The 13,586-nt window shown below is 32.7% G+C and overlaps 1 pseudogene; it reads left to right on the forward strand.

Moving 5' to 3' along the window:
- The first annotated feature begins 713 nt into the window (after positions 1 to 713).
- LOC149532600 (putative methyltransferase PMT18) lies at positions 714 to 9,795 on the forward strand (annotated as a pseudogene).
- The last annotated feature ends 3,791 nt before the right edge of the window (positions 9,796 to 13,586 follow it).

Genomic DNA, 13,586 nt, shown 5'->3' on the forward strand with positions numbered 1-13,586 from the left:
TGGGAGGTATAAAAATTGGGCACAAGATCCAACTTCATTTAGGATGGTTAGTTTCCATTTATGAGCTCTTTATCCATCTCATAATGGTTCTTGTGTTAAAATCATTTCAGAACAGGAGGTTTAGCATTGATAGCAAATTCTAGTATCATCCAAACTGAGCCAATCTAAGGGATTCCTCAAGATGTATGCAGTTAAATATGTATGTATATAATTATGCATATACCAATCCTCCCAAGTGATCATTCAAATTTCTTTGTGAGGACACGTCTCATTTTAGGGCCATTCAAATCAAATGGGGGATCCAAATTGGCCAAGTACACTTGATTGCTATGCATGAGCTTTGTTGCCATCTTATTGAATATCTTCTTTATATTTTTATGATGCTTTTCAATGATATCCAACATTTTTTCTCTTTTCTATTCTAGATGATTCAAGTACATGATTCTCTTCTCAATACCAAACTAGAATTTTTCATCTTTTATTGCCATTTACAGATTTAGGGAATGAGTTCTAAATGAAATGAATGGTTACATCTACATCATATACTAGTTGGAAGGGAGACATACCAATAGTACTTTTATAAGTGATCCTATTAGCCCAAAGTGCATCATGAAGTTTCTTCATCACTAATTTGTTAAAAAAGAAAATCAAAATTGACCCACAACACAACGCATGTGAAACAAATAGAAGAACCTGTGCATTACACCATGACCATGGCAGTAAGAAACTCCCTTCAACAACAGGTACATGAAGCTCTGCAACATAATAACTTCTTAATAAGAAGGGGGTTGGGGACTAAAGCAAGATAGAATTAAATACTAGCAACAAGACCAAAGAGCTAGTGATTCATATAGATAATCTAATTAAAACTACCATAATTTGCCTCAAGAGTTTCCTTAGTTCTTAAGACACCTTAGAACATAAGATTATACACCAACATTGATTTATTACAAAAGAAAGTATAAATAATTTGAATCAAATGCAACACTTGGTATCTACCTTAACTCATGAGAAACTTTAATTTATAATATGTAAAATTTGAAACATTATTTCTTAGCATACAAAAATACCTTGATAAGATTATGAGGTATTTTTTCCTTGGATATTTTGTCAATGTAATTCCTGAGATCACAATCCATATATTCAAATACCAATTAGACAAAGAGTATCCTATCATTGCGTTTCATGTGATGGACATCAAGCAACTTGCATAATTGCCTTAATTAGCCCCAATGAGAAGACTGATCAATGCAATGTAAACAAATACATAGGAATTATTGTCATTGAGAAACAATGCATGCAATGTAAATAAAAATAGAGGAATTATTGGCATTGAGACACAATGTATTCAATCTAAATAATTGCAAATGAATTGTTGGCTTTGAGATAAAATGTGTTTCTTACCTTACAATGTTAAGATTATGAGATAACATCCTTAGAATGGATATCTCATGAAGGGTAGTAGTAGTAATTCCATCTTCATCATGCTCAAGCTTAGCTTTCTTAATCACCACAATCAGAGCAATAGTTTGATAGTCAACTCAAATTGAAATAAGAGAAATAGTTTGATAGTCACCTCTACTGCAGTCTTCAACATCAAAATCCAAAGTTTATTTATAAACAGGAAGAAAATATGTGAACTTACAAAATCTAGAAAGCATATACCTGAAGAAAAAGATCTATGATGACATTGTAGTCAACTAGACAACCCCCCTCCATTTGAGACATCATTAGTGCAAAATTAACAATGCCTTGGAAATAATTTTCAACAAATAAGACCTCTTTCTTTAAAACATCTTCAGATTTACTATTAGAAATATATTTTTATAAATTGATAATACCTGGGGATCAGAGCGTAGAATTGTCTGAAGGAGAAACAAGTAATCTAGAGTGTGCCCAACCTACAAAATTCATGAGTGCCCTATGTTATGCCTCATTCACAATCTATAAATCTATAAGCATTAAACACAACAAAGAGAATGTTGAACTAAAAGAAACAAATGCTTCCAAGAAAAATATATTTTTCTAGTTAGTTTAAACATAAACAAGCCCTATCTTCCATCATAAATGAGAAGTGAACAAATCCAAGGCATACCTATTTAGAGTAAATAAGTATTTTATCAAACTCCCTTCTCTCAACAAAAGCTACTACAACTTTGGGGGTAGCCCTTGCTTTAATATATATTTTTAGTGCAAGGTCATTGTCCATAGTCTACACCAAGAAACAAAAGGTAACTCAAAAAAATGATTTAGCATTATATTTTCAAATGTGCAGAAAGTGTATAATTAATTATCCAAGGTGTACCTGTATGTTAGTTTGAGCTTCACTTGGTTTCAAGAATACTATGATATTCTCTACTTAACAAGGCCAACCACGTGAAGGTGGAAGCTCATCTGGCCTCAACCCCCTCCTCATAACATCAATCTAAATTACCCATTATCATCTAACTACATACTTCATTCATTCATTCATCCATTTATGAACTATAACATTCAATCAATACAATCACATAACATTCATTAATATGATATAAAATTCATTAATACACAATACTAATCAATAATTCATTAACACATAACAATATTGATTAACATAAAATAAAAATTAGTATTAATACACATCATTCATAGATAATTACATAAAACAAAGTTCTTTCATTATCCAACAAGGTTTATCAAAGAGCATTTTTAAACCATCATCACCATGATTATCACCATCTTCATCACCTTGATCATGATTTTCATCAGCATCATCATCATCATTATCACCATTATCATTAGCATGACCAAAATCATCACCATCTTCTTCTTCATCATCAGTAGGTAACTGTCATTCCTGATAATCATTTACTTCATCTTGTGCTTCTTCAATATCTTCTTCTTCCATCACATTATACTTTACTGTCCTTCCTCTTGGGTCATGTCTAACTATAAATGACCAACTTGGTTTGTGTGGAAGACCAAAGTAAAAAACTTGCTTGCATTGGCTTGGAAGAACATAGGGCTCATTTTTGACTGGCTCAAATGACCTTGTATTAATCATAGTAAATCCACTGTCATGTTCAATAATAGTCCTATCAAGATCATTTCTATTTAGTCATAGCCTAAACCATTTGATGACAAATAGAAATAATTTGAATGAATTTAAGTCACACTCAAGTATATCATCCAAAATTCCATAGTATCAATTATTAGATTGTTGAGGATGTATGTCAGTCCTAGATGAAATATTGGTGACCACAAAGACAACACTTATCCTGGAATCACACGGTTTCTTCATTTCATCTGACTTTTTTGTGCAAAATTTATAGCCATGGTAGTACATAGCTTTGTGGTGTTTGACCTACAATTATTCAAACATGTCAAGATTATTTGCATTGATCTGTGAGTTGATACTAAACTTATGTCTCATGATTAGTAATCTTATGCATACCTTTGTATCTCTTAAACCATATACTAGATCAAGTACCATTGGCGTAACATTGGGATCTCCATTACGATGAGCTTATTTAACCAATGATGAAACATCATCCCATGTTAATGAGTAACCATTTTCTTGAGACTATTCAATCCATACCATCATCCAATCAAGATTGTTTGCAATATACAAATGTAGTGCATCTCACTCATGACCAACTATAAAGAAGACAATTACACCAGTTAGAAATAACTTATATATATTAATGATGGATAAGAATTACTAAACTACAAAAAAAATAACTTATAATTACCTCTCACCCTCCTCAAACTACCTTTCCCTGTTAGGTACTCCCCTTCAAATTTTTCATTAGAGTTGGGATCCCAAGTGCGATCTATAGGGATATTTGCTGCAAATTTTGAAAGATATTCACTAATGTACACCATGGTCTGGTATACCATATACCCTCTACCATAGAACCTTCAAGACATGCTCTTTGTCAAACCAAACCCTTCATAAATTTCAAGTGCTTCTCAACCATCCACATTGACCTCATTTGCACAAGTCCACACAATTCAATCTCTTCAACTTGATGTATGAGGTAGTGTTCTTGAGCATTGAAAAAGGTTGGAGGTAAACACTTTTACATTTCACACATAAGCTATGGAATTTTTCTCTTACAATATTTTATATCTTTTTTATCAATTTCTTTAACCATCTAAAAGAGATTCAACATGCAAAAACACATAAATGAGATTTCAAATAAAATTATACAATAGATTTTAGATAAAAAGCTACAAATCTAAGAAAAAACACTTATAATGTCATGTATTTTCCAAGATCATATATAACTTTTTTAATACTGTTGTCAAACTATTGTGGAAGGGATAGAGGTAGGACGTACTGCAATCATTAAAAAATGATCATTTCAATATATTATTAAATAATGCAAAAGGTTGTACATTCAATTTTACAAATATACTATAAATAGAGAACATGACTTACCTTGGCGAAGGTATGCCAATCATGAATTTTCAACCTTGGCCCAAAATCACCTTTTTTTGATAGAAGAGTGCTTATATTTGCAGCAAATCCTATTGGATATTTTTCACTTTTAATGACTTCTTTTAAGTCGTCACTTTGTTGCTTCATTAATAACCAAGGAAGGGCACTTGTATTTATGTGGTCTCCATTGCAATTTGATTCAATGAAATCTTTTAGTGCATGATTGGATTCATGAATGTTAGTACAAATTTTAGAAAAAAAAATTGTATCATGCCTTCCATCCAACATTTTCCATAGTGTCTCAGTTACATTCTTTCCAATATGCGTAGCATCAAACAAATGCATGATTGGGAGATCCTTGTAGTATAGTAACCTACTAAATTGAGTAGGATAACTTTTGATTCCTCTATAAAGTTGGTCATTGATGCCTTGATGATCTTCACGAGCATTAATTATAGCATTAGTAAATACAAGACAATACCAAAATACAAATTTTAAACTTTGGACGACAAATTGGACATTACCTCGATGATTTAGTCAATCGTATTCCAACTTCCATAGATGAGGTGTCATTCTTTGTGGCCTTGATGATGTCTATTCTTTCCCATTGAAAAGATGTTTTTTAGCAATTTGATACTTATGATTATTGTGGAGAAAGTGCTCGAACTCATTGAACACCTACTTTCTTAAACTTCTCAAATGACGAGATTTCATCTTCGGACCACAAATTGGACATGCAAATTTTCCCTTTGTATGAAGACCCAAAAGATCATGTATAATTATCATGCTGAACTTAAGCATATGATAGTAATGTGTAAGCACTATAACATACCAAAAATATGTGATCTTAGCAATATAACATACCACAAAAATGAGTTAGCCCAGGGGCATCATGTATTGTTCATACAAGCATTGAATGGAATTGAAATTGTTAGTGTCCTATCGATCTAGAGATGTCACACATAGTAATACCATTCCATAACTTCAACAACTTGTCAATTAGGGGCTCAATATACATGCTCATATCTTTAACTTGGTACTTACCTAGTAATTGAATGAACATAAACATTACATAATTATTATGACCATTTTCATGCACTTCCTCTTTATGGACATCCAAGGAGGAATGTTATTGTTGATAACAAAAATAGGCCACACTAAGTAAATAGATCTCATATCTCCATATGGATTGACACCGTCCACTGCCAATGAAAGCTTCAAATTACAAGGTTCTTCCTTAAAGTGTGACCATGTTTCTTCTATCTCTTTAAATGAAGAACCATTGGCAGGAATTTGCATAATATCATCTTGACTTCTATTACATGCATGGTAATCCATAAATTATGCCAAGCTAGTGCACTTGAATAATCGTTGAAGATGTGAAATAATGGGAATGTGCCAAAAAACCTTGTGAGGCACCTTTTTTGTTATTTGATCTAACCGATATCTACTAATATGAAAATCAAGGCATTCTGTTGCAAATTCATGTTTATGATATAGAATGTGATCATTGGGACATGCATGTATTGTCTGATACTTCATTCCAATCTAATTCATAATGTTAGATAATTCTCGGTATGATTGAGGTAAAATGTTTGATAGTGGTAACAAAAACTCAGTAACCAACCTACAACAACAAATGTGCATTGTTAATATAATGAATAGTAATTGTATGCTAACATTGAAGATGACAAAAATGGCATACCTTAGCATATGTGACATTGCTACATTGGATATACCATTCATAACCTTTAAGTTCACCAACAACACTATAGCCAAGAGTAGAGTTGTTTGGGAGCCTTTGTATAAGGGCTCATGTGCTTTCTCAAGTAAAGGTATATCAAGACCATCTTCATCATCATTATCAAATTTTCTAGTACCATCATTGTGAGCCTCTCCATCACCTACCCCAATACCATCTTCTTCAATCATGTCCTCTGGCACATTATCATCTTCTTCCATGGGAGTGTTATCCTTAGCATGGACATTCACATCTCCATGTTCCTCTATTAGGAAATCCACATTCAGCAATGGACAAAAATTGTGGGCCCCTTCAACCTAACCATGTTGCCTACAATGATCTTGGGTTGTTGTGATTAGAATTTTTTGATTCTTTAAGCCCTTACACTTTTTGCAAAGACAATAACATTTTTAGGTTTTCTTTAGAACTAAGCCCACAATGTAGCCATTGTCTTATTATTTTGTTTTGGGCTCATATTGTCAGGCGTGGTCTTCCTTCATAGGAAAATATTTCTACAAATAAATTGGACATGTTGTAGTTAATTTTTATATCTACACATATGGAAATTGTTGATTAATGTTTTCAAATGTAACTAAAATGATCCTATAATTTTTAGAAGGCCTAGATGTTTGCAAAATGTGGAGTTATAGACAATGTATCTTAATTATTTGCAAAATGCCTCAAAGAGATGTCACAAGGTGAAAGTTACTTAGGTGCTATTAGTAGCATGCCTTGACTAATCCTGATAGCAATGAATAATGTGATTAATGCATCAACTAATGAAGATGACTAAAAGATCAACACATATTAATGTATGTCAATGTTTTCCTCAAGGAAATATATGCTCTTCAGTAAGATATAAAAGGAAATATGAATTAGATGTGATCTATGTGTGCTCTAGGCAAATGGACATTACCTTTTGAAAATCATTCAACAGGGGCATCATATTTTCATCAATTTATAGCAATGAATGAGTGATCTAAATGTTGGTCTATAGTAATGAAACTAGACTAATGGATCCTTTAAAATTTTGAGTGCTCTTATAAGTTAGTTTTTGCTGGTCTACTGAACTATAAGACTTTAGCCATTGATCCAATTTTTTGATTTACATGCTGTAGCCTTATATTTTTTGAGATGAAGTCTTTAAGTATCATATTAGGACCTTGAATCATCAGATTTTGTAATTTGGCTGATGTAAGACAGATCTTTTGGTCAACTTACATCATTTCATGAGAGAGTATATAATTTGGCCTTCCTCAGAATCTAATTTCGTGGGTATTTATCTAGGGAGGTACTTAAGACTAATGTATAGTTATACACTAATAGGCATTCCTAAGTCACTTTTTCAGGTCAAATTATCCTTTCTCCTAATAGTTTCTACTACTATGAATAATTTCTTACTTTTGGTACAAGATTGAGTTGCCCTAAAGAACCTTCCATTTCTTATTTGAACTTAAGGCTTTTAAAAGTTCAACAATCAAAGCATCTAACCAGTAGATCAAAAATCACTTTGTTTCTTATAAGTTAAACTTTCTCATTGATTGCACTGACTTGCTTTCTACTAATGTAGATAAACAATAAGTTATATATTTACATTTTGCATAAATCAAATGAAATTGATATTGATTGTTCATTTGATCACATACATCAACTACCAGAATTGGAGAGTGACTCTCTTTCATAATGATTTGTAGGTTGCTAGTTGGGGTGCCTACCTACTAAAGAGAAACATTTTAATCATGTCCTTTGCACTAAGGGATACACATGAATCACAAGTATAGTTTGCTTTGGAATGTGGTGTTCTAGCAATGATTGGTATCATGGCTTCTAAAAGGATGCCACATCTAGCAAGATCATTTGATATGGCTCACTACTCTCATTGTCTTATTCCATGGAAAGACTATGGTAATTATCTAAATCCAACCTATTTCTTCAGTAGAGATTTAGTAATGGATGGAATTTTTTTTTCTAAGCTAACCTATGCTTTTTACCACCATTACTAGAAGTGGATAGGGTGTTGAGGCTTGGTGGGTATTGGATTTTATCTGGTCCTCCTATAAATTGGCAAAAAATATTACAAGGGTTGGGAAAGAACTCTAGAGGACTTGAAATCAGAGCAAGATACAATTAAATAAGGTTGTTCAAAGGGTCACCCTCACTATATGGAAAAATCCCACAAACCATATTTATTGTGTTAAAAATAGACGTGTTTACAAAACTCCCCAAATATGTGAAGCTGATAACCTTGATGTTGCTTGGTATGTAATTTTACCCATTTTTATTTTATAGCAATATAAGTCTTCTAGAATGAAAAATTATAATAATTTGGTATCAGAACATCTCCTCAACATCTTTTAGTGTAAATTAGGAATATATGTCAATCAATTAGATCATCTTTACAGCTTAGCTTTGTTTGATATGTTTTTGCTCCTGACAATTTGAATTCTTGTTGAATAGAAGGTATAAGAAGATGGAAACTTGCACAAAAACACTTCCAGAGGTGAATGATATCCATGATGTTGTAGGGGGGGCCTTAGAAAAATGGCCAAAAAATCTTACAATTGTCTCTCCAAGGATAAGCAGTGGCAGTCTTCCTGGAATTACAGCTGAAAAGTTTGGTGAAGATAACAAACTATGGAATGAGAGAGTTTCATACTACAAAATGTTCAATGGAAATTTGGGGCAAGGAGGATACAGAAACATAATGGACATGAACTCTGATTTGGGAGGCTTTGCTATTGTCTTGGAAAATGATCGCTCATGGGTCATGAATGTGGTTCCATCCGATGCAAAACTAAATACTCTCGGTGCCATCTACGAACGTGGATTGATTGGTACTTATCACAACTGGTAAGAAAAATATTTTTGGGCATATTCTCAAATCTAATATTGGACCCATAATTAGGCAACATTGTGCCCTGCATGCATGAAGTTTCTACAGTCTATGATACATTATTGGACCCACAATTAGGTAACATTTTGCTCTTCATTCATGAAGTTTCTATAGTCTATGATAAATTGTTGGATGGTTTTTTGATTTGATGGCATTAACAATTTTTTATTAACATTTCAAATCATACTCTATGATTCATATGAATATAGAAATGATTGATCATAGAATATGATCCAAAGTGTTAATAAAAAATGGACAATGCAGTCAAATCCAGAGTTACCTAATAATATTGTGACTATTTTCTAAAATTTGATATAGCATCTAACCGTGCTACACCTCATGATTAGAGTTAAGGTGAAATGGGAACTGAATGAACAACACCCAAATTGAAGATATTTTGTTGTTTAACGTAAGAAGTCCCTAACAATTGCTTGGCCAATTTTTCTTCAAAGTTAAATCTAGATGTAACCTTCACATAGCTTCAAGTTATGACTTTCCACAAACCCCTCCATAAAAAATTACTACCCAGGTGTTGTCCAAAATATTAACATAAATTGTATGACATGAGATAACATGGTTTTGGTACTTGGACTCACCAAGAGTATGCTATTAAGCCTATTTGGATGGTATGAAAAAGGCATTTTTTTGGATTGTAGGTGTGAGGCCTTTTCAACATATCCTTGAACTTATTACTTGATTCATGACAGTGGTGTCCTCAACATGTATCAAGACAGGTAATGGTCTATTTCAATGTTCATATATTATCTTATGTAGAAATCCTCCATGGGTATGTTAAAGATTAATACATTTTTGAAATCTTCAAGGTTAAATTGGTTTTAAGAACAATCAAAGTACATATTATGATGTCAATAAATTTTTGAAACCTTCAAGATTAAATTGGCTTTAAGACCAATCAAAGCATATACTTTGAAATAGAAATCTGTTACTATAATAGTTAAAACTTTGTAAGTTTTCTTTAGATTAGATCTTTCCTCCAAGATACATAATGAGGCTTGCACTAATTATTGTCTGAGTGCATGTAAGGTAAATCATGTCTACAACATCGTAGAATATTGTGGAATGGGTGTTATTGGTGATCACCTAGTGAAGCATAACACTTTCTTTGTATCCAAAAAATAATTTAGCTACTAAAGCATAAGACCAGAAGTATCTGCCAATATCTAATAACCATTTCATTACCTAATAAAAGTGAGTGGAGCAAGGTTTATTACAAAAGAAAAAGGTATGAATGAATGTACAAATCCAATCTCTAAAAAGGCTTAGTTCCATCATTATTTCATCGTTTCTTGTATGGATAAATCAAATCAAGATCAATATGAACCCTGAAATGAAGAGAATGTTAGATTAGGAGAATTAAATAGGAAAAATTATTTGGGGAATATAGAAAGAGACGTTTCAACTTTCAAATATTGAGATATCTTAGAAAAAATCTACTACAAATTTGGAAATGTTTATTATACCCTAGGGCCTAGAATCAAGCTTTTGAGCTTCATCCTTTTAGATTTATAGAAAACACTAGGATTGAGGTATAAGACCAAGGTTGAGGTATAAGACTATCCAATAAAGTATAACACTTGAAGTGAAGACCTAGAGAAAGAATACTATACTATTTTGTTTGTAGCTATCTTCATATGAAGATAGCTACGAAGGAAGAAAATCAATATAAACAGGTATAATCCAATGGCTATAGATCCCCTTAGGAAAGGTCCAAATATCCATGCTCTAGGCATTTTAAAGCCTCATAGATACAAAAAGTGACCCTAGCTAATTAGGCTATTTGTTACTTCTGTAGATAATTGAATAACCTTGTAATCAAGCCTTAGATTTTATCTCTAGTAAAAAGATTTTAAGATCCTAATCTTTATAGAAATAACACTAACCCCTTTTAAATCTAAATCTCTTTTCACCAAATTTTTTTAGAATCCTACTTTCAACCAAAAAAACTTAGAGGTAGAGTAGAGATAGATTAATAATCACAACATTTATAATAAACTCACATTCAACAAATGAGAACTTACTTGTTAAGTGCAATAAACACACCGTTGAGAACAAATGTTCTCATCACAAGCAACCATCCAATAATGACCAACCTTCCATAAATAGTAAATCTTATCAAGGTGGCAAAAAATAAAAATAAACTAAAAAACCTACTTTTCATGAAGCATATAAAATTTTGAAGAAATCAAAATAAGGCTTACCCATATATAATATGCTTGAAGCCAAGAATAGTCAATACTATCAGTCAGACACCCTTAAAAGCATTAGTATAGATATGATATATTTTACCTATAGAAGAATAGAGGAACCAATAACAAAAACACTAGAGTCTAGATCCACTAAAGCTGGAACATTCCGTTTTACTATTTGTAGGAAATGATAGAGAGAGAGAGAGAGAGAGAGAGAGAGAGAGAGAGAGAGAGAGAGAGAGAGAGAGAGAGAGAGAGAGAGAGAGAGAGAGAGAGAGAGAGAGACATACAAAAACCAAGAATGGCTACCAGAAGTATCACAACAATTACTACAATTAAGGCATCCCAACTATCATATAAAACTCAAACCTTGAGAACTTTTATGTAGTGCACAGTAAAATTGTAGATCTCTGCATTAATGTCCTTCACCTACTTTTGCAAGTCTTGTATATAGCTAATGACATCTCTAACAATCGATGCCTTGTCCATCTACACAAACAAAAGCATAACCCTTTTTTAGAACACACAAATAGAGAACTTCACACAAAATCTTCAAGAAACAGAAGAAAAAGAAACTAGAAAAGAAAAGAAAACCCTAATTTGGAATATTGCCTTGGTGATTTTAGGAACAAGAGTGCACAAAGCATAAAGCCTCTCATTTAGCCAGTCGTGGGTGAAGTGATTCTACACTACTCTTTGGATGTTGATTTGACGTCTCAAATTGGAAGAAGACCTCTTAGAAGAAGACCTCAATGCATGTTGTAGGTTCTATAGAGTTTGTTCAATGCGAAAAAGTGGTGCAAATGAGTCTTATCTGCACTATTTCTACCAATGCTCACCACACTCAAAGGTTTGAGGGTTAGGTGGGAGATTAAGCATTCAACATACCAAAGATGATTGTGCAAATCTGTGTAGCCCTTGTGCAACATGTGATGTATGTGTGGTTATGTGACTAAATGAGACCTTTCCATGTCCTATATGACATAGTTTGGATAAGGAAAAAGTGGACTAAGATTATCACATTCAAGTAGAAATTTTGAGGCACAATCTAATGACAACTGACTGCAATGAGTGTGCATAACAATGAAATAGGGCATCAACCTTTTTCATTTTCAAAACAATATGAAGCCCATGTTGGTCAAAATTTTGACCAAAACATGCATGGATTTTTTTGAAAAAAGATATTTTTTCTTACATATTTTGACCAATCTAAAACATTTTAATAGATGATAAAAAATGTTGGTCTAAAAATGGGGTCAAATGTACTAGTGACTAGTTAAGGTTACAAAGTTTGATCATCAACAATGGTCTGCCCTATGAAAGGCCTACCTTATTAAAGGCTTTTCACCCTGTTAAAAGTGACCTGGTTAGAGGATTTACAAACATTCACTTGGAATGTTACCCTATTAAAGGATTTACAACCTTTTTAAGGATCTACAATATAGATGTTAAGCCAACCTATCATCATAGGATTTTCATTCTCCTAATACAATGTTTCAAAAGTATAGTAGAATGTCTTGATTTGATGACTTACAATCTTTAATTGCTGATTCTAGATCCTTGTTCTATCCAATTTGATATGATCCTTCCTAATCTAATATATCTTTGTTTTTAGTGCTGATACTCTATTGTAATCAACTTGATTCTGCAATGTTGGTCTTCCTCTAAGTCCTTACACCCCTTAAAACTTCACTAACGTTTACTCATGTATTCCACATGACCTCATTCTCTTTCCCTCTACACAATAATGGGGTTTCAACCTTCTTATAAAGGTTTTCAAGACTTAGGGTTAGGTATGAATCTACGATTGAGATACATCCATCTTTCCTACTCAATTCTTTCATATTTCTTGATTGGGTGCATGCTTTCTCCATTTTTCTGATTGGTTGCATGCTAATTACATAGGAAATGTTAAAGATTCAATCTTATCTTTAAGATCCTTCAAGATTCATCTTGAGTCAGCTCAAAAATGGTTTACATTTGAGTTTGTGAAGGCACAAACTCATATGTTGATTCTGTGTTACTTAGCACTTATTGATTACTAATGCTCGACACATATAGGATTCTATCTTTCTCATCTCCTATAGTAACTTTTTCTCACTCAACATCTATACTTTTCTCAACACCTATAATGACTCAACATCACTTATCATTTGGCACTTGAAACTTTCTCAGCATTTGAAGTTAACTAGACACCTGTTGAATTTTTGGCTTGGCACATACTGTAGCTCGACATCTATATTATACTTGGCATCAACCTTAGAATTTTCTTAAGTGTGTTGACACTCAATTGTCAAAACCAATCTGAGACCAACAATACCT

This window comes from Cupressus sempervirens, chromosome 10 (genome assembly GCF_028749045.1).
Source record: "Cupressus sempervirens isolate cs-2001-9-10 chromosome 10, ASM2874904v1, whole genome shotgun sequence".
Classification (NCBI taxonomy): Eukaryota; Viridiplantae; Streptophyta; class Pinopsida; order Cupressales; family Cupressaceae; genus Cupressus; species Cupressus sempervirens.